The sequence below is a fragment of the Hypanus sabinus genome, chromosome 10 (genome assembly GCF_030144855.1).
Source record: "Hypanus sabinus isolate sHypSab1 chromosome 10, sHypSab1.hap1, whole genome shotgun sequence".
Lineage (NCBI taxonomy): Eukaryota > Metazoa > Chordata > Chondrichthyes > Myliobatiformes > Dasyatidae > Hypanus > Hypanus sabinus.
The window spans coordinates 1,834,215-1,858,413 of record NC_082715.1 but is presented as its reverse complement, the minus strand read 5'-3'; positions in this window follow the sequence as shown (position 1 = coordinate 1,858,413).

Genomic DNA, 24,199 nt, shown 5'->3' with positions numbered 1-24,199 from the left:
TCCTCTGAGAGTTTAAATTCCACCAGATCTTCTAAAAGATTAAATTCAGCCAGATCCTCAGTGTGATTAAATTCACCCAGATCCTCGGTGTGATTAAATGGAACCAGATCCTCTGACAATTTAAATTCAATTAAATCCTCTGAAAGTTTAATATTATCCAGAACCTCAGTGTAATTAAATACAACGAGATACTCTGATAGTTTAAGTTCAACCAGATCCTCTGTGTGATTTAATTCAGACAGATCCTCAGTGAGATGAAACTCAGCCAGATCCTCAGTGTGATTAAATACAACCCTCTCCTCGGTGTGATTAAATACAAACAGATCCTCAGTGAAATCAAATTTAGCCAGATCCTCAGTGAGATTAAATACAACCAGATCCTCAGAGAGTTTAAATTCAACCAGATCCTTTGAAAGTGTAAATTCCGCCAGTTCCTCATGGTGATTAAATTGAACCATTACCTCTCAAATTTAAATTTATTCAGATCTTCAGTCTGATTAAATACAACCAGATCTTCAGTAAGATTAATTGCAACCAAATAATCTGAGAGTTTAAATTCAACCAGATCCTCTGAAATTTTAAATTCAGCTAGATCCTCATGGTGATTAAATTCAACCAAATCCTCGGTGTGATTAAATGGAACCAGATCCGCTGACAGTTTAAATTCAACCAAATCCTCAGAAAGTTTAATATTATCCAGAACCTCAGTGTAATTAAATAGAACAAGATCCTCTGATAGTTTAAGTTCAAGCATGTCCTCTGAGTGTTTTAATTCAGCCAGATGTTCAGAGAGATTAAATACATCCAGATCCTCTGAGAGTTTAAATTAAACCAGATACACTGAAAGATTAAATTCAGCCAGATCCTTATGGTGATTAAATTCAACCAGATCCTCTGTGTGATTAAATGGAACCAGATCCGCTGACAGTTTAAATTCAACCAAATCCTCCGAAAGTTTAATATTATGCAGAACCTCAGTGTAATTAAATACAACAAGATCCTCTGATAGTTTAAGTTCAACCAGGTCGTATGTGTGATTTAATTCAGCCAGATCCTCAGAGAGATTAAATTCAGCCAGTTCCTCAGTGTGATTAAGTATAACAATATCTTCTGACAGATTAAATTCAACCAGATCTTCAGTGCGATTTAATTCGGCAGATCCTCAGTGCGATTAAATTTAGCCAGACCCTCAGTGTGATTAAATTCAACCAGATCTTCAGTGTGATTTAATTCGGCAAGCTCCTCAGTGCGATTAAATTTTGCCGGATCCTCAGTGTGATTAAATACAACCGGATCCTCAGAGTGACAAAATACATCCAGATCTTCAGTGTGATTAAATACTACCAGATCGTCAGTGAGATTAAATTCAGCCAGATCCTCTGGAACATTTAACTTAGCCAGACCCTCAGAGTGTTTAAATACAACCAGATCTTCAGTGAGATTATATACAACCAGATTTCCTTAAGATTAAATATAATCAGATCCTCTAATAGTTTAAATTGAACCAGATCCTTGGAAAGTTTATATTCAGCCAGATACTCAGTCTGATTAAATACAACCAGATCCTCAGTGAGATTAAATTCAAACAGATCCTCTGAGAGATTAAATTTATCCAGATCTTGAGTGAGTTTAAATTCAACCAGATCCTCTGAGAGTTTTAACTCTGTCACATCCTCAGTGAGATTAAATACAACCAGATCCTCTGTGTGTTTAAATTCAACCAGATCCTCTGGAAGTTTAAATTCAGCCAGATCCTTATGGTGATTAAATTCAACCAGATCCTTGGTGTGATTAAATGGAACCAGATCCGCTGACAGTTTAAATTCAACCAAATCCTCTGAAAGTTTAAAATTAGCCAGATCTTCAGTGTAATTAACTACAACAAGATCCTCTTAAAGTTTAAAATTAGCCCGATCCTCAGTGTAATTAAATACAACAAGATCCTTTGATAGTTTACATTCAACCAGATCCTCTGTGTGATTAAATTCAACCAGATCTTCAGTGAGATTAAATATAACCAGATCCTCTGAGAGTTTAAATTCCACCAGATCTTCTAAAAAATTAATTTCAGCTAGATCCTCAGTGTGATTAAATTCACCCAGATCCTCGGTGTGATTAAATGGAACCAGATCCTCTGACAGTTTAAATTCAAGCAAATCCTCAGAAAATTTAATATTATCCAGAACCTCAGTGTAATTAAATACAACAAGATCCTCTGATAGTTTAAGGTCAACCAGATCCTCTGTGTGATTTAATTCAGCCAGATCCTCAGTGTGATTAAATATAACAAGATCGTCTGACAGATTAAATTCAACCAGATCTTCGGTGTGATTTATTTCAGCCAGATCCTCAGTGAGATGAAACTCAGCCAGATCCTCAGTGTGATTCAATACAACCAGATCTTCAGTGAGATCAAATTTAACCAGATCCTCAGAGAGATTAAATTTAGTCAGATCCTCAGTGCGATTAAATACAACCAGGTCCTCAATGAGATCAAATTTAGCCAGATGCTCAGTGCAATTAAATACTACCAGATCGTCAGTGAGATTAAATTCAACCAGATCCTCTGGAATTTTTAAGTTAGCCAGAATCTCAGTGTGAATAAATACAACCAGATCGTCCATGAGATTAAATACAACCAGATTTCCTTAAGATTAAATATTACCAGATCCTCTGAGAGTTTAAATTCAACCAGATCCTCAGTGAGATTAAATTCAGCCAGATGACAGATTAAATTCTACGAGATCTTGAGTGAGATTAAATTCAATTCAACTAGATCCTCTGAGAGTTTTAACTCAAACAGATCCTCAGTGAGATTAAATTCAACTAGATCCTCTGAGAGTTTTAACTCAAACAGATCCTCAGTGAGATTAAATTCAGCCAGATCCTCTGAGAGTTTAAGTTCAACCAGATCCTCAGTGAGATTAAATTTAGCTTGATTGTCAGTGTGATTTAATACAACCAGATCCTCAGTGTGATTAAATACAACCAGATCTTCAGTGAGATTAAATATAACCAGATCCTCTGAGAGTTTAAATTCCACCAGATCTTCTAAAAGATTAAATTCAGCCAAATCCTCAGTGTGATTAAATTCACCCAGATCCTCGGTGTGATTAAATGGAACCAGATCCTCTGACAGTTTAAATTCAACCAGATCTTCGGTGTGATTTAATTCTGCCAGATCCTCAGTGAGATGAAACTCAGCCAGTTCCTCAGTGTGATTAAATACAACCAGATCCTCAGTGTGGTCAAAATTAGCCAGATCCTCAGTGTGATTAAATACAACCAGGTCCTCAGTGAGATCAAATTTAGCCGGATGCTCAGTGCGATTAAATACTACCGGATCGTCAGTGAGCTTAAATTCAACCAGATCCTCTGGAATTTTTAACTTAGCCAGAATCTCAGTGTGATTAAATACAACCAGATCTTCCATGAGATTAAATACAACCAGATTTCCTTAAGATTAAATATTACCAGATCCTCTGAGAGTTTAAATTCAACCAGATCTTCTGAAAGTTTAAATTCAGCCGGATCCTCAGGGTGATTAACTTGAGCCAGATACTCTGACAGTTTAAATTCAACCAAATCCTCTGAAAGTTTAAAATTATACAGATCCTCAGTGTAATTAAATACAAGATCCTCTGATAGTTAAAGTTCAACCAGATCCTCTGCGATTCAATTCAGACAGATCCTCAGAGAGATTAGAACCAGCCAGATCCTCTGAGAGATTTAAATCAACCAGATCCTAAGTGAGATTAAGTTCAACTAGATGACAGATTAAATTCAACGAGATCTTGAGTGAGATTAAATTCATCTAGATCCTCTGAGAGTTTTATCTCAATCAGATCCTCAGAGAGATTAAATTCAGCCAGATCATCTGAGAGTTTAAATTCAACCAGATCCTCAGTGAAATTAAATTGATCTTGATTGTCAGTGTGATTAAATACAACCAGATCCTCAGTGTGATTAAATACAACCAGATCATCAGTGAGATTAAATATATCCAGATCCTCTGAGAGTTTAAATTCCACCAGATCTTCTAAAAGATTAAATTCAGCCAGATCCTCAGTGTGATTAAATTCACCCAGATCCTCGGTGTGATTAAATGGAACCAGATCCTCTGACAATTTAAATTCAATTAAATCCTCTGAAAGTTTAATATTATCCAGAACCTCAGTGTAATTAAATACAACGAGATACTCTGATAGTTTAAGTTCAACCAGATCCTCTGTGTGATTTAATTCAGACAGATCCTCAGTGAGATGAAACTCAGCCAGATCCTCAGTGTGATTAAATACAACCCGCTCCTCGGTGTGATTAAATACAAACAGATCCTCAGTGAAATCAAATTTAGCCAGATCCTCAGTGAGATTAAATACAACCAGATCCTCAGAGAGTTTAAATTCAACCAGATCCTTTGAAAGTGTAAATTCCGCCAGTTCCTCATGGTGATTAAATTGAACCATTACCTCTCAAATTTAAATTTATTCAGATCTTCAGTCTGATTAAATACAACCAGATCTTCAGTAAGATTAATTGCAACCAAATAATCTGAGAGTTTAAATTCAACCAGATCCTCTGAAATTTTAAATTCAGCTAGATCCTCATGGTGATTAAATTCAACCAAATCCTCGGTGTGATTAAATGGAACCAGATCCGCTGACAGTTTAAATTCAACCAAATCCTCAGAAAGTTTAATATTATCCAGAACCTCAGTGTAATTAAATAGAACAAGATCCTCTGATAGTTTAAGTTCAAGCATGTCCTCTGAGTGTTTTAATTCAGCCAGATGTTCAGAGAGATTAAATTCAGTCAGATCCTCAGTGTGATTAAATATAACAAGATCCTCTGACAGATTAAATTCAAACAGATCTTCGGTGTGATTTATTTCAGCCAGATCCTCAGTGAGATGAAACTCAGACAGAACCTAGGTGTAATTAAACACAACCAGATCCTCAGTGAGATTAAATACAACCAGATCTTCAGTGAGATCAAATTTAGCCAGATCCTCAGTGTTATTAAATACAACCGGATCCTCAGAGTGACGAAATACAACCAGATCTTCAGTAAGATTAAATGCAACCAAACCCTCTGAGAGTTTAAATTCAAACAGATCCTCTGAAAGTTTAAATTCAGCCAGATCCTCATGGTGATTAAATTCAACCATTTCCTCTGAAATTTAAATTTATTCAGATCCTCAGTTTGATTAAATACAACCAGATCTTCAGTAAGATTAATTGCAACCAGATAATCTGAGAGTTTAAATTCAACCAGATCCTCATGGTGATTAAATTCAACCAGATGACAGGTTAAATTCAACGAGATCTTGAGTGAGATTAAATTCAACTAGATCCTCTGAGAGTTTTAACTCAATCAGATCCTCAGTGAAATTAAATTTATCTTGATTGTCATTGTGATTAAATACAACCAGATCCTCAGTGTGATTAAATACAACCAGATCCTCAGTGAAATCAAATTTAGCCAGATCCTCAGTGTGATTAAATTGAACCAGATCCTCTGACAGTTTAAATTCAACCAAATCCTCTGAAAGTTTAATATTATCCAAAACCTCAGTGTAATTATATACGAGATCCTCTGATATTTTAAGTACAACCAGATCCTCTGTGTGATTTAATTCAGCCAGATCCTCAGAGAGATGAATCTTAGCCAGAACCTCAGTGTGATTAAATACAACCAGATGTTCAATAGGATTAAATGCACCCAGATCCTCTGAGAGTTTAAATACAACCAGATTCTCTGAAAGTTTAAATTCATCCAGATCCTCATGGTGTTTAAATTCAAACAGATTCTTGGTGTGATTAAATGGAAACAGATCCGCTGACAGTTTAAATTAAACCAAATCCTCAGAAAGTTTAATATTATCCAGAACCTCAGTGTAATTAAATACAACAAGATCCTCTGATAGATTAAGTTCAACCATGTCCTCGGTGTGATTTAATTCAGCCAGATGTCAGAGAGATTAAATACAACAAGATCCACTGACAGATTAAATTCAAACAGATCTTCAGTGAGATCAAATTTAGCCAAATCCTCAGTGAGATTAAATTTAGCCAGATCGTCAGTGTGATTAAATACAACCAGATCCTCAGTGTGATTAAATACAACCAGATCTTCAGTTAGATTAAATAAAACCAGATCCTCTGAGAGTTTAAATTCAACCAGTTCCTCTGAAAGTTTAAATTCAGCCAGATCCTCATGGTAATTAAATTCAACCATTTCCTCTGAAATTTAAATTTATTCAGATCCTCAGTCTGATTAAATACAACAAGATCCTCTGTTAGTTCAAGTTCAACCAGGTCTTCTGTGTGATTTAATTCAGCCAGATCTTCAGAGAGATTAAATTCAGCCCGATCCTCAGTGTGATTAAATATCACAAGATCCTCTGACAGATTAAATTCAACCAGATCTTCAGTGTGATTCAATTCAGCCAGATCCTCAGTGAGATGAAACTCAATCAGATCCTCAGTGTGACTAAATACAACCCGATCTTCCATGAGTTTAAATAAAATCAGATTTCCTTAAGATTAAATATTACCAGATCCTCTGAGAGTTTAAATTCAGCCTGATCTTCTGAACATTTAAATTCAGTCAGATCCTCAGGATGATTGAATTGAACCATTTCCTCTGAAGTTTAAATTTAGCCAGATGCTCAGTGTGATTAAATACAACCAGATCTTCAGTGAGATTAAATATAACCATATCCTCTGAGAGCTTAAATTCCACCAGTTCTTCTAAAAGATTAAATTCAGCCAGATCCTCAGAATGATTAAATTCAACCAGATCCTCTGTGTGATTACCTTGAACCAGATCCTCTGACAGTTCAAATTCAACCAAATCCTCTGAAAGTTTAAAATTAGCCAGATCCACAGTGTAATTAAATACAACAAGATCCTCTGACATATTAAATTCAACCAGATCTTCAGTGTTATTTAATTCAGCCAGATCTTCAGTGAGATGAAACTCAGCCAGATCCCCAGTGTGATTAAATACAACCAGATCGTCAGTGATATCAAATTTAGCCAGATCCTTATAGACAATAGACAATAGACAATAGGTGCAGAAGTAGACCATTCGGCCCCTCGAGTCTGCACCACCATTCTGAAATCATGGCTGATCATTCACTATCAATACCCAGTCCCTGCCTTGTCCCCATATCCCTTGATTCCCCTATCCATCAGATATCTATCCAGCTCCTTCTTGAAAGCATCCAGAGAATTGGCCTCCACCGTCTTCCGAGGCAGTGCATTCCACACCTCCACAACTCTCTGGGAGAAGAAGCTCTTCCTCAACTTTGTTTTAAATAACTGACCTCTTATTCTCAATCCATGCCCTCTGGTACTGGACTCTCCCAACATCTGGAACATATTTCCTGCCTCAATCCTATCAAATCCTTTAATTATTTTAAACGTTTCAATCAGATCCCCTCTCAATCTCCTCAATTCCAGTGTGTACAAGCCCAATCTCTCCAATCTCTCTGCGTAAGACAGCCCTGCCATCCCAGGAATCAACCTAGTGAATCTATGCTGCACTTCCTCAATTGCCAGAATGTCCTTCCTTAAACCTGGAGACCAAAACTGTACACAATATTCCAGGTGTGGTCTCACCAGGGCCCTGTACAAATGCAAAAGGATATCCTTGCTCTTGTACTCAATTCCCCTTGTAATAAAGGCCAACATTCCATTTGCCCTCTTCACTGCCTGTTGCACTTGCTCATTCACCTTCATTGACTGATGAACTAGGACTCCATGGTCTCTTTGCTTTTCTCCCTTACCTAACTCTGCACCATTCAGACAATACTCTGCCCTCTTGTTCCTGCTTCCAAAGTGGATAACTTCACATTTATTCACATTGAATGACATCTGCCAAGTATCTGCCCACTCACCCAGCCTATCCAAGTCTCCCTGTATTCTCCTAACGTCCTCTTTGCATGTCACACTGCCACCCAGTTTAGTATCGTCAGCAAACTTGCTGATATAGTTTTCAATGCCCTCATCTAAATCGTTGACATAAATCGTAAAGAGCTGTGGTCCCAATACAGAGCCCTGTGGTACCCCACTAGTCACCTCCAGCCAGTCCGAGAAACACCCATTCACTGCTACCCTTTGATTTCTATCTGCCAACCAGTTTTCTATCCATGTTGAAACCCTGCCCCCAATGCCATGAGCTCTGATTTTACTCACCAATCTCCTATTTGGCACCTTATCGAATGCCTTCTGAAAATCTAGGTACACAACATCTACTGGTTTACCCTCGTCTAACATCCTTGTTACACCCTCAAAAAACTCCAATTTTATTGAGATTAAATTTAGCCAGATCCTCAGTGTTATTAAATACAACCGGATCCTCAGTGTGACTAAATACAACCAGATCTTCACTGAGATTAAATACAACCAGATCCTCAGTGTGATTAAATACAACCAGATCCTCAGTGTGGTCAAAATTAGCCAGATCCTCAGTGTGATTAAATACAACCAGGTCCTCAGTGAGATCAAATTTAGCCGGATGCTCAGTGCGATTAAATACTACCGGATCGTCAGTGAGCTTAAATTCAACCAGATCCTCTGGAATTTTTAACTTAGCCAGAATCTCAGTGTGATTAAATACAACCAGATCTTCCATGAGATTAAATACAACCAGATTTCCTTAAGATTAAATATTACCAGATCCTCTGAGAGTTTAAATTCAACCAGATCTTCTGAAAGTTTAAATTCAGCCGGATCCTCAGGGTGATTAACTTGAGCCAGATACTCTGACAGTTTAAATTCAACCAAATCCTCTGAAAGTTTAAAATTATACAGATCCTCAGTGTAATTAAATACAAGATCCTCTGATAGTTAAAGTTCAACCAGATCCTCTGCGATTCAATTCAGACAGATCCTCAGAGAGATTAGAACCAGCCAGATCCTCTGAGAGATTTAAATCAACCAGATCCTAAGTGAGATTAAGTTCAACTAGATGACAGATTAAATTCAACGAGATCTTGAGTGAGATTAAATTCATCTAGATCCTCTGAGAGTTTTATCTCAATCAGATCCTCAGAGAGATTAAATTCAGCCAGATCATCTGAGAGTTTAAATTCAACCAGATCCTCAGTGAAATTAAATTGATCTTGATTGTCAGTGTGATTAAATACAACCAGATCCTCAGTGTGATTAAATACAACCAGATCATCAGTGAGATTAATTATATCCAGATCCTCTGAGAGTTTAAATTCCACCAGATCTTCTAAAAGATTAAATTCAGCCAGATCCTCAGTGTGATTAAATTCACCCAGATCCTCGGTGTGATTAAATGGAACCAGATCCTCTGACAATTTAAATTCAATTAAATCCTCTGAAAGTTTAATATTATCCAGAACCTCAGTGTAATTAAATACAATGAGATACTCTGATAGTTTAAGTTCAACCAGATCCTCTGTGTGATTTAATTCAGACAGATCCTCAGTGAGATGAAACTCAGCCAGATCCTCAGTGTGATTAAATACAACCCGCTCCTCGGTGTGATTAAATACAAACAGATCCTCAGTGAAATCAAATTTAGCCAGATCCTCAGTGAGATTAAATACAACCAGATCCTCAGAGAGTTTAAATTCAACCAGATCCTTTGAAAGTGTAAATTCCGCCAGTTCCTCATGGTAATTAAATTCAACCATTTCCTCTGAAATTTAAATTTATTCAGATCCTCAGTCTGATTAAATACAACAAGATCCTCTGTTAGTTCAAGTTCAACCAGGTCTTCTGTGTGATTTAATTCAGCCAGATCTTCAGAGAGATTAAATTCAGCCCGATCCTCAGTGTGATTAAATATCACAAGGTCCTCTGACAGATTAAATTCAACCAGATCTTCAGTGTGATTTAATTCAGCCAGATCCTCAGTGAGATGAAACTCAGTCAGATCCTCAGTGTGATTAAATACAACCAGATCCTCAGTCAGATCAAATTTAGCCATATCCTCAGTGCGATTAAATACTACCGGATCGTCAGTGAGCTTAAATTCAACCAGATCCTCTGGAATTTTTAACTTAGCCAGAATCTCAGTGTGATTAAATACAACCAGATCTTCCATGAGATTAAATACAACCAGATTTCCTTAAGATTAAATATTACCAGATCCTCTGAGAGTTTAAATTCAACCAGATCTTCTGAAAGTTTAAATTCAGCCGGATCCTCAGGGTGATTAACTTGAGCCAGATACTCTGACAGTTTAAATTCAACCAAATCCTCTGAAAGTTTAAAATTATACAGATCCTCAGTGTAATTAAATACAAGATCCTCTGATAGTTAAAGATCAACCAGATCCTCTGCGATTCAATTCAGACAGATCCTCAGAGAGATTAGAACCAGCCAGATCCTCTGAGAGATTTAAATCAACCAGATCCTAAGTGAGATTAAGTTCAACTAGATGACAGATTAAATTCAACGAGATCTTGAGTGAGATTAAATTCATCTAGATCCTCTGAGAGTTTTATCTCAATCAGATCCTCAGAGAGATTAAATTCAGCCAGATTATCTGAGAGTTTAAATTCAACCAGATCCTCAGTGAAATTAAATTGATCTTGATTGTCAGTGTGATTAAATACAACCAGATCCTCAGTGTGATTAAATACAACCAGATCATCAGTGAGATTAATTATATCCAGATCCTCTGAGAGTTTAAATTCCACCAGATCTTCTAAAAGATTAAATTCACCCAGATCCTCGGTGTGATTAAATGGAACCAGATCCTCTGACAATTTAAATTCAATTAAATCCTCTGAAAGTTTAATATTATCCAGAACCTCAGTGTAATTAAATACAATGAGATACTCTGATAGTTTAAGTTCAACCAGATCCTCTGTGTGATTTAATTCAGACAGATCCTCAGTGAGATGAAACTCAGCCAGATCCTCAGTGTGATTAAATACAACCCGCTCCTCGGTGTGATTAAATACAAACAGATCCTCAGTGAAATCAAATTTAGCCAGATCCTCAGTGAGATTAAATACAACCAGATCCTCAGAGAGTTTAAATTCAACCTGATCCTGTGAAAGTGTAAATTCCGCCAGTTCCTCATGGTAATTAAATTCAACCATTTCCTCTGAAATTTAAATTTATTCAGATCCTCAGTCTGATTAAATACAACAAGATCCTCTGTTAGTTCAAGTTCAACCAGGTCTTCTGTGTGATTTAATTCAGCCAGATCTTCAGAGAGATTAAATTCAGCCCGATCCTCAGTGTGATTAAATATCACAAGGTCCTCTGACAGATTAAATTCAACCAGATCTTCAGTGTGATTTAATTCAGCCAGATCCTCAGTGAGATGAAACTCAGTCAGATCCTCAGTGTGATTAAATACAACCAGATCCTCAGTCAGATCAAATTTAGCCATATCCTCAGTGTGATTAAATACAACCAGATCTTCAGTGAGATCAAATTTAGTCAGATCCTCAGTGCGATTAAATTTAGCCAGATCCACAGTGTGACTAAATACAACCGGATCCTCAGAGTGACGAAATACAACCAGATCTTCAGTGAGATTAAATACAACCCGATCCTCTAAGAGTTTAAAGTCAACCAGATCCTCTGAAAGTTTAAATTCAGACTGATCCTCATGGTGGTTAACTTCAACCATTTCCTCTGAAATTTAAATTTATTCAGATCCTCAGTCTGATTAAATTCAACCAGATCTTCGGTAAGATTAATTGCAACCAGATCCTCTGGAATTTTTAACATAGCCAGAATCTCAGTGTGATTAAATACAACCAGATCTTACATGAGATTAAATACAACCAGATTTCCTTAAGATTAAATATTACCAGATCCTCTGAGTGTTTTAATTTAACCAGATCTTCTGAAAGTTTAAATTCAGCCAGATCCTCAGGGTGATTAAATTCAACCATTTCCTCTGAAATTTAACTTTAGCCAGATCCTCAGTGTAATTAAAGACTACCAGAACTTCGGTGAGTTTAAATATAACCAGATACTCTGAGAGTTTAAATTCAACCAGATACTCGGTGTGATTAACTTGAACCAGATCCTCTGACAGTTTAAATTCATCCAAATCCTCTGAAAGTTTAAAATTAGCCAGATCCTCAGTGCAATTAAATAGAGCAATATCCTCTGATAGTTTAAGTTCAACCAGATCCTCTGTGTGATTGAATTCAGACAGATCCTCAGAGAGATAAGATTAAGCCAGATCATCAGTGTGATTAAATATAACAAGATCCTCTGACAGATTAAATTCAACCAGATCTTCAGTGTGATTTAATTCAGCCAGATCCTCAGTGATTAAATACAACCAGATGTTCAGTGAGATCAAATTTAGCCAGATCCTCAGTGTGATTAAATACAACCAGATCCTCTGAAAGTTTAAATACAACCATTTCCTCTGAAATTTAAATTTAGCCAGATCCTCAGTGTGATTAAATACCACCAGATTGTCAGTGAGATTAAATTCAACTAGATCATCTGGAAGTTTTTAACTTAGCCAGAAACTCAGTGTGATTAAATACAACCAGATCTTCCATGAGATTAAATACAACCAGATTTCCTTATATAGACAGATCCTCTGAGAGTTTCAACTCCACCTGATCTTCTAAAAGATTAAATTCAGCCAGATCCACAGAGTGAGTAAATATAACAAGATCCTCTGACAGATTCAATTCAACCAGATCTTCAGTGTGATTTAACTCAGCCAGATCCTCAGTGTGATGAAAATCAGCCAGATCCGCAGTGTGATTGAATACAACCAGATCCTCAGTGAGATTAAATTTAGCCAGATCCTCAGTGAGATGAAATACAACCGAATCGTCAGTGTGACTAAATACAACCAGATCTTGAGTGAGATTAAATTCAACCAGATACTCTGAGAATGTTAACTCAACCAGATCCTCAGGGAAATTAAATTCAGCCAAATCCTTGGTGTGATTAACCTGAACCAGATCCTCTGACAGTTTAAATCCAACCAAATCCTCTGAATTTTTAAAATTAGCCCGATGCTCAGTGTAGTTAAATACAACAAGATCCTCTGACAGATTAAATTCAACCAGATCTTCAGTGTGATTTATTTCAGACAGATCCTCAGTGTGATGAAATTCAGCCAGATCCTCTGAGAGTTTTAATTCAACCAGATCCTCTGAGACATTAAATTCAACCAGATCTTGAGTGAGATTAAATTCAAACAGACCCTCAGAGAATTTTAACTCAACCAAATCCTCAGTGAGATTAAATTCAGCCAGATCCTCTGGGATTTTTAACTTAGCCAGAACCACAGTGTGTTTAACTTCAACCGGATCCTCAGTGTGACTAAATACAACCAGGTCTTCCATGAGATTAAATACAACCAGATTTCCTTAAGATTAAATATTACCAGACCCTCTGATAATTTAAATTCAACCAGATCTTCTGAAAGTTTAAATTTAGCCAGATCCTCAGTGTGCTTAACTACAACCAGATCTTCAGTGAGGTTAAATATAACCAGATTCTCTGAGAGTTTAAATTCCACCAGAACTTCTAAAAGATTAACTTCAGACAGATCCTCAGTGTGATTAAATTCAACCAGATCCTCGGTGTGATTAACTTGAACCAGATCCTCTGACAGTTTAAATTCAACCAAATCCTCTGAAAGTTTAAAATTAGCCAGATGCTTAGTGTAATTAAATACAACAAGATCCTCTGATAGTTTAAGTTCAGCCAGATCCTCAGTGTGAAAAAATATAACAAGATCCTCTGACAGATTAAATTCAACCAGATATTGAGTGAGATTAAATTCAACCAGATACTCTGAGAATGTTAACTCAACCAGATCCTCAGGGAGATTAAATTCAGCCAGATCCTCTGAGAGTTTAATTTCAACCAGATCCTCAGTGAGATTAAATACAACCAGATCTTCAGTGAGGTTAAATATAACCAGATCCTCTGAGAGTTTAAATTCCACCAGAACTTCTAAAAGATTAAATTCAGCCAGATTCTCAGTGTGATTAAATTCAACCAGATCCTTGGTGTGATTAACTTGAACCAGATCCTCTGACAGTTTAAATTCAACCAAATACTCTGAAAGTTAAAAATTAGCCAGATTCTCAGTGTAATTAAATTCAACACGATCCTCTGATAGTTTAAGTTCAACCAGATTCTCTGTGTGATTTAATTCAGCCAGATCCTCAGTGTGAAAAAATATAACAAGATCCTCTGACAGATTAAATTCAACCAGATCTTCAGTGTGATTTATATCAGACAGATCCTCAGTGTGATGAAATTCAGCCAGATCCTCTGGAATTTTTAACTTAGCCAGAACCACAGTGTGATTAAATACAACCAGATCCTCAGTGTGACTAAATAAAACTAGGTCTTCCATGAGATTAAATACTACCAGATTTCCTTAAGATTAAGTATTACCAGTCCCTCTGAGAATTTAAATTCAACCAGATCTTCTGAAAGTTTAAATTGAGCCAGATCCTCAGGATGATTAATTTCAACCATTTCCTCTGAAGTTTAAATTTAGCCAGATCCTCAGTGTGATTAAATACAAGCAGAACTTCAGTGAGGTTAAATATAACCAGATCCTCTGAGAGTTTAAATTCAACCAGTTCCTCTGAGAGTTTAAATTCCACCAGATCTTCAAAATGATTAAATTCAGCCAGATCCTCAGTGTGATTAAGTACAACCAGAACTTCAGTGAAGTTAAATATTACCAGATCCTCTGAGAGTTTAAATTCAACCAGATCCTCTGAGAGATTAAATTCAACCAGATCTTGAGTGAGATTAAATTCAAACAGGTCCTCTGAGAATTTTAACTCAACCAGATCCTCAGTGAGATTAAATTCAGCCAGATCCTCTGAGAGTTTAATTTCAACCAGTTCCTCAGTGAGATTAAATACAACCAGATCTTCAGTGAGGTTAAATACAACCAGATCCTCTGAGAGTTTAAATTCCACCAGATCTTCTAAATGACTAAATTCAGCCAGATCTTCAGTGTAATTAAATTCAACCAGATCCTCGGTGTGATTAACCTGAACCAGATCCTCTGACAGTTTAAATCCAACCAAATCCTCTGAAAGTTTAAAATTAGCCCGATGCTCAGTGTAGTTAAATACAACAAGATCCTCTGATAGTTTAAGTTCAACTAGATCCTCTGTGTGATTTAATTCAGCCAGATCCTCAGTGCGATGAAATATAACAAGATACTCTGACAGATTAAATTCAACCAGATCTTCAGTGAGGTTAAATATAACCAGATCTTCTGAGTGTTTAATTTCCACCAGATCATCTAAAAGATTTATTTCAGCCAGATCCTCTGTGTGATTTAATTCACCCAGATCTTCAGTAAGATTAAATTCAGCCAGATCCTCAGTGTGATTAAATATAACAAGATCCTCTGACATATTAAATTCAACCAGATCTTCAGTGTGATTTAATTCAGCCAGATCCTCAGTGAGATGAAACTCAGACAAATCCTCAGTGTGATTAAATACAACCAGATCATCAGTGAGATCAAATTTTGCCAGATCCTCAGTGAGATTAAATTTAGCCAGATCCTCAGTGTTGTTAAATATAACCGGATCCTCAGTGTGACTAAATACAACCAGATCTTCAGTGAGATTAAGTACAAACAGATCCTCTGAGAGATAAATTCAACCAGATCTGAATGTTTAAATTCTGCCAGATAATCATGGTGATTAAATTCAACCATTTCCTCTGAAATTTAAATTTATTCAGATCCTCAGTCTGATTAAATACAACCAGATCTTCAGTAAGATTAAATGCAACCATATCCTCTGAAATTTAAATTTAGCCAGATCCTCAGTGTGATTCAATACTACCAGATCATCAGTGAGATTAAATTGAAACAGATCCTCTGGAATTTTTAACTTAGCCAGAACCTCAGTGTGATTAAATACAACCAGATCTTCCATGAGATTAAACACAACCAGATTTCCTGACAATAAAATTTTACCAGATCCTCTGAAAGTTTAAATTCAACCAGATCTTCTAAAAGTTTAAATTCATCCAGATCCTCAGTGTGATTACATTCAACCAGATACTCGGTGTGATTAACTTGAACCAGATGCTCTGACCGTTTAAATTCAACCAAATCGTCTGAAAGTCTAAAATTAGCCAGATCCTCAGTGTGATTAATACAAACAGATCTTCCATGAGATTAAATACAACCAGATTTCCTGACGATAAAATATTACCAGATCCTCTGAGAGGTTAAATTCCAACAGATCTTCTAAATGATTAAATTCAGCCAGATCCTCAGTGTGATTAAATTCAACCAGATCCTCGGTGTGATTAAATGGAACCAAATCCTCTGACAGTTTAAATTCAACCAAATCCTCTGAAAGTTTAAAATTAGCCAGATGCTCAGTGTAATTAATAATACAACAAGATCCTCTGATAGTTTAAGGTCAACCAGATCCTCTGTGTGATTTAATTCAGACAGATCCTCAGTGTGATGAAATTCAGCCAGATCCTCTGAGAGTTTTAATTCAACCAGATCCTCTGAGACATTAAATTCAACCAGAGCTTGAGTGAGATTAAATTCAAACAGATCCTCTGAGAGTTTAATTTCAACCAGATCCTCGGTGACATTAAATTCAACCAGATCTTCAGTGAAGTTAAATATAACCAGATCCTCTGAGAGTTTAATTTCCACCGGATCAACTAAAAGACTTAATTCAGCCAGATCCTCTGTTTGATTTAATTCAACCAGATCTTCAGTAAGATTAAATTCAGCCAGATCCTCAGTGCGATGAAATATATCCAGATCCTCTGACAGATTAAATACAACCAGATCTTCAGTGAGATCAAATTTAGCCAGATCCTCAGTGTGATTAAATATAACCGGATCCTCAGTGTGACTAAATATTACAAGATCCTCTGAGAGATTAAATTCAACTAGATCTTCAGCATGATTTAATTCAGCCAGATCCTCAGTGAGATGAAACTCAGCCAGATCCTCAGTGTGATTAAACACAACCAGATGTTCAGTGAGATCAAATTTAGCCAGATCCTCAGTGTGATTAGTGAGATCAAATTTAGCCAGATCCTCAGTGTGATTAAATACAACCAGATCATCAGTGAGAGCAAATTTAGCCAGATCCTCAGTGAGATTAAATTTAGCCAGATCCTCAGTGTTGTTAAATAAAACCGGATCCTCAGTGTGACTAAATACAACCAGATCTTCAGTGAGATTAAGTACAAACAGATCCTCTGAGAGATAAATTCAACCAGATCTGAATGTTTAAATTCTGCCAGATAATCATGGTGATTAAATTCAACCATTTCCTCTGAAATTTAAATTTATTCAGATCCTCAGTCTGATTAAATACAACCAGATCTTCAGTAAGATTAAATGCAACCATATCCTCTGAAATTTAAATTTAGCCAGATCCTCAGTGTGATTCAATACTACCAGATCATCAGTGAGATTAAATTGAAACAGATCCTCTGAGAATTTTAACTTAACCAGATCCTCAGTGAGATTAAATTCAGCCAGAACCTCTGAGAGTTTAAATTCAACCAGATCTTGAGTGAGATTAAATTCAAACAGATCCTCTGAGAATTTTAACTTAACCAGATCCTCAGTGAGATTAAATTCAGCCAGAACCTCTGAGAGTTTAATTTCAACCAGATCCTCAGTGAGATTAAATACAACCAGATCTTCAGTGAGGTTAAATATAACCAGATCCTCTGAGAGTTTAATTTCCACCAGATCATCTAAGAGACTTAATTCAGCCAGATCCTCTGTTTGATTTAATTCAACCAGATATTCAGTAAGATTAAATTCAGCCAGATCCTCAGTGCGATGAAATATATCAAGATCCTCTGACAGATTAAATTCAACCAGATCTTCAGTGTGATTTAATTCAGCCAGATCCTCAGTAAGATGAAACTCAGCCAGCTCCTCAGTGTGATTAAGTACAACCAGATCTTCAGTGAGATCAAATTTTGCCAGATCCTCAGTGAGATTAAATTTAGCCAGATCCTCAGTGTTGTTAAATATAACCGGATCCTCAGTGTGACTAAATATTACAAGATCCTCTGAGAGATTAAATTCAACCAGATCTTCAGCGTGATTTAATTCAGCCAGATCCTCAGTGAGATGAAACTCAGCCAGATCCTCAGTGTGATTAAATACAACCAGATGTTCAGTGAGATCAAATTTAGCCAGATCCTCAGTGAGATTAAATTTAGCCAGATCCTCAGTGTTGTTAAATAAAACCGGATCCTCAGTGTGACTAAATACAACCAGATCTTCAGTGAGATTAAGTACAAACAGATTCTCTGAGAGTTTAAATTCAACCAGATCTGAATGTTTAAATTCTGCCAGATAATCATGGTGATTAAATTCAACCATTTCCTCTGAAATTTAAATTCATTGAAATCCTCCGTCTGATTAAATACAACCAGACCTTCAGTAAGATTAAACGCAACCATATCCTCTGAGAATTTAATATTCAGCCAGATCCTCATGGTGATTAAATTCAAACATTTCCTCTGAAATTTAAATTTAGCCAGATCCTCTGTGTGATTAAATACAAGATCCTCTGATAGTTTAAGTTCAACCAGATCCTCTGTGTGATTTAATTCAGCCAGATCCTCAGTGTGAAAAAATATAACAAGATCCTCTGACAGATTAAATTCAATGAGTTCTTCGGTGTGATTTATTTCAGACAGATCCTCAGTGTGATGACATTCAGCCAGATTCTCTGAGAGTTTTAATTTAACCAGATCCTCTGAGAGATTAAATTCAACCAGATCTTGAGTGAGATTAAATTCAAACAGATCCTCTGAGAATTTTAACTCAACCAGATCCTCAGTGAGATTAAATTCAGCCAGATCCTCTGAGAGTTTAATTTCAACCAGATCTTCAGTGAGATTAAATACAGCCAGATCTTCAGTGAGGTTAAATATAACCAGATCCTCTGAGAGTTTCATTTCCACCAGATCATCTAAAAGACTTAATTCAGCCAGAACCTCTGTGTGATTTAATTCTACCAGATCTTCAGTAAGATTAAATTCAGCCAGATCCTCAGTGTGATGAAATATAACAAGATCCTCTGACAGATTAAATTCAACCAGATCTTCAGTGTGATTTAATTCAGCCAGATCCTCAGTGAGGTGAAACTCAGCCAGCTCCTCAGTGTGATTAAATATGACCAGATCTTCAGTGAGATCAAATTTAGCCAGATCCTCAGTGTGATTAAATATAACCGGATCCTCAGTGTGACTAAATATAACAAGATTCTCTGACAGATTAAATTCAACCAGATCTTCAGCGTGATTTAATTCAGCCAGATCCTCAGTGAGATGAAACTCAGCCAGATACTCAGTGTGATTAAATACAACCAGATCTTCAGTGAGATTAAATTTAGCCAGATCCTCTGTGTTGTTAAATATAACAAGATCCTCTGACAGATTAAATTCAACCAGATCTTCAGTGTGATTTATTTCAGACAGATCCTCAGTGTGATGAAATTCAGCCAGATCCTCTGAGAGTTTTAATTCAACCAGATCCTCTGAGACATTAAATTCAACCAGATCTTCAGTGAAGTTAAATATAACCAGATCCTCTGAGAGTTTAATTTCCACCGGATCATCTAAAAGACTTAATTCAGCCAGATCCTCTGTTTGATTTAATTCAACCAGATCTTCAGTAAGATTAAATTCAGCCAGATCCTCAGTGCGATGAAATATATCCAGATCCTCTGACAGATTAAATTCAACCAGATCTTCAGTGTGATTTAATTCAGCCAGATCCTCAGTAAGATGAAACTCAGCCAGCTCCTCAGTGTGATTAAATACAACCAGATCTTCAGTGAGATCAAATTTAGCCAGATCCTCAGTGTGATTAAATATAACCGGATCCTCAGTGTGACTAAATATTACAAGATCCTCTGAGAGATTAAATTCAACCAGATCTTCAGCATGATTTAATTCAGCCAGATCCTCAGTGAGATGAAACTCAGCCAGATCCTCAGTGTGATTAAACACAACCAGATGTTCAGTGAGATCAAATTTAGCCAGATCCTCAGTGTGATTAGTGAGATCAAATTTAGCCAGATCCTCAGTGTGATTAAATACAACCAGATCATCAGTGAGAGCAAATTTAGCCAGATCCTCAGTGAGATTAAATTTAGCCAGATCCTCAGTGTTGTTAAATAAAACCGGATCCTCAGTGTGACTAAATACAACCAGATCTTCAGTGAGATTAAGTACAAACAGATTCTCTGAGAGTTTAAATTCAACCAGATCTGAATGTTTAAATTCTGCCAGATAATCATGGTGATTAAATTCAACCATTTCCTCTGAAATTTAAATTTATTGAGATCCTCAGTCTGATTAAATACAACCAGACCTTCAGTAAGATTAAACGCAACCATATCCTCTGAGAATTTAATATTCAGCCAGATCCTCATGGTGATTAAATTCAACCATTTCCTCTGTAATTTAAATTTAGCCAGATCCTCAGTGTGATTAAATACAACAAGATCCTCTGATAGTTTAAGTTCAACCAGATCCTCTGTGTGATTTAATTCAGCCAGATCCTCAGTGTGAAAAAATATAACAAGATCCTCTGACAGTTTAAATTCAACCAGATCTTGAGTGAGATTAAATTCAAACAGATCCTCTGAGAATTTTAACTTAACCAGATCCTCAGTGAGATTAAATTCAGCCAGATCCTCTGAGAGTTTAATTTCAACCAGATCCTCAGTGAGATTAAATACAACCAGATCTTCAGTGAGGTTAAATATAACCAGATCCTCTGAGAGTTTAATTTCCACCAGATCATCTAAAAGACTTAATTCAGCCAGATCCTCTGTTTGATTTAATTCAACCAGATATTCAGTAAGATTAAATTCAGCCAGATCCTCAGTGCGATGAAATATATCAAGATCCTCTGACAGATTAAATTCAACCAGATCTTCAGTGTGATTTAATTCAGCCAGATCCTCAGTAAGATGAAACTCAGCCAGCTCCTCAGTGTGATTAAGTACAACCAGATCTTCAGTGAGATCAAATTTTGCCAGATCCTCAGTGAGATTAAATTTAGCCAGATCCTCAGTGTTGTTAAATATAACCGGATCCTCAGTGTGACTAAATATTACAAGATCCTCTGAGAGATTAAATTCAACCAGATCTTCAGCGTGATTTAATTCAGCCAGATCCTCAGTGAGATGAAACTCAGCCAGATCCTCAGTGTGATTAAATACAACCAGATGTTCAGTGAGATCAAATTTAGCCAGATCCTCAGTGAGATTAAATTTAGCCAGATCCTCAGTGTTGTTAAATAAAACCGGATCCTCAGTGTGACTAAATACAACCAGATCTTCAGTGAGATTAAGTACAAACAGATTCTCTGAGAGTTTAAATTCAACCAGATCTGAATGTTTAAATTCTGCCAGATAATCATGGTGATTAAATTCAACCATTTCCTCTGAAATTTAAATTCATTGAAATCCTCCGTCTGATTAAATACAACCAGACCTTCAGTAAGATTAAACGCAACCATATCCTCTGAGAATTTAATATTCAGCCAGATCCTCATGGTGATTAAATTCAAACATTTCCTCTGAAATTTAAATTTAGCCAGATCCTCTGTGTGATTAAATACAAGATCCTCTGATAGTTTAAGTTCAACCAGATCCTCTGTGTGATTTAATTCAGCCAGATCCTCAGTGTGAAAAAATATAACAAGATCCTCTGACAGATTAAATTCAATGAGTTCTTCGGTGTGATTTATTTCAGACAGATCCTCAGTGTGATGACATTCAGCCAGATTCTCTGAGAGTTTTAATTTAACCAGATCCTCTGAGAGATTAAATTCAACCAGATCTTGAGTGAGATTAAATTCAAACAGATCCTCTGAGAATTTTAACTCAACCAGATCCTCAGTGAGATTAAATTCAGCCAGATCCTCTGAGAGTTTAATTTCAACCAGATCTTCAGTGAGATTAAATACAGCCAGATCTTCAGTGAGGTTAAATATAACCAGATCCTCTGAGAGTTTCATTTCCACCAGATCATCTAAAAGACTTAATTCAGCCAGAACCTCTGTGTGATTTAATTCTACCAGATCTTCAGTAAGATTAAATTCAGCCAGATCCTCAGTGTGATGAAATATAACAAGATCCTCTGACAGATTAAATTCAACCAGATCTTCAGTGTGATTTAATTCAGCCAGATCCTCAGTGAGGTGAAACTCAGCCAGCTCCTCAGTGTGATTAAATATGACCAGATCTTCAGTGAGATCAAATTTAGCCAGATCCTCAGTGTGATTAAATATAACCGGATCCTCAGTGTGACTAAATATAACAAGATTCTCTGACAGATTAAATTCAACCAGATCTTCAGCGTGATTTAATTCAGCCAGATCCTCAGTGAGATGAAACTCAGCCAGATACTCAGTGTGATTAAATACAACCAGATCTTCAGTGAGATTAAATTTAGCCAGATCCTCTGTGTTGTTAAATATAACAAGATTCTCTGACAGATTAAATTCAACCAGATCTTCAGCGTGATTTAATTCAGCCAGATCCTCAGTGAGATGAAACTCAGCCAGATCCTCAGTGTGATTAAATACAACCAGATGTTCAGTGAGATCAAATTTAGCCAGATCCTCAGTGAGATTAAATTTAGCCAGATCCTCAGTGTTGTTAAATAAAACCGGATCCTCAGTGTGACTAAATACAACCAGATCTTCAGTGAGATTAAGTACAAACAGATTCTCTGAGAGTTTAAATTCAACCAGATCTGAATGTTTAAATTCTGCCAGATAATCATGGTGATTAAATTCAACCATTTCCTCTGAAATTTAAATTCATTGAAATCCTCCGTCTGATTAAATACAACCAGACCTTCAGTAAGATTAAACGCAACCATATCCTCTGAGAATTTAATATTCAGCCAGATCCTCATGGTGATTAAATTCAAACATTTCCTCTGAAATTTAAATTTAGCCAGATCCTCTGTGTGATTAAATACAAGATCCTCTGATAGTTTAAGTTCAACCAGATCCTCTGTGTGATTTAATTCAGCCAGATCCTCAGTGTGAAAAAATATAACAAGATCCTCTGACAGATTAAATTCAATGAGTTCTTCGGTGTGATTTATTTCAGACAGATCCTCAGTGTGATGACATTCAGCCAGATTCTCTGAGAGTTTTAATTTAACCAGATCCTCTGAGAGATTAAATTCAACCAGATCTTGAGTGAGATTAAATTCAAACAGATCCTCTGAGAATTTTAACTCAACCAGATCCTCAGTGAGATTAAATTCAGCCAGATCCTCTGAGAGTTTAATTTCAACCAGATCTTCAGTGAGATTAAATACAGCCAGATCTTCAGTGAGGTTAAATATAACCAGATCCTCTGAGAGTTTCATTTCCACCAGATCATCTAAAAGACTTAATTCAGCCAGAACCTCTGTGTGATTTAATTCTACCAGATCTTCAGTAAGATTAAATTCAGCCAGATCCTCAGTGTGATGAAATATAACAAGATCCTCTGACAGATTAAATTCAACCAGATCTTCAGTGTGATTTAATTCAGCCAGATCCTCAGTGAGGTGAAACTCAGCCAGCTCCTCAGTGTGATTAAATATGACCAGATCTTCAGTGAGATCAAATTTAGCCAGATCCTCAGTGTGATTAAATATAACCGGATCCTCAGTGTGACTAAATATAACAAGATTCTCTGACAGATTAAATTCAACCAGATCTTCAGCGTGATTTAATTCAGCCAGATCCTCAGTGAGATGAAACTCAGCCAGATACTCAGTGTGATTAAATACAACCAGATCTTCAGTGAGATCAAATTTAGCCAGATCCTCAGTGTGATTAAATACAACCAGATCATCAGTGAGATCAAATTTAGCCAGATCCTCAGTGAGATTAAATTTAGCCAGATCCTCTGTGTTGTTAAATATAACAAGATTCTCTGACAGATTAAATTCAACCAGATCTTCAGCATGATTTAATTCAGCCAGATCCTCAGTGAGATGAAACTCAGCCAGATCCTCAGTGTGATTAAATACAACCAGATCTTCAGTGAGATCAAATTTAGCCAGATCCTCAGTGTGATTAAATACAACCAGATGTTCAGTGAGATCAAATTTAGTCGGATCCTCAGTGTGATTAAATACAACCAGATCATCAGTGAGATCAAATTTAGCCAGATCTTCAGTAAGATTGAATACAA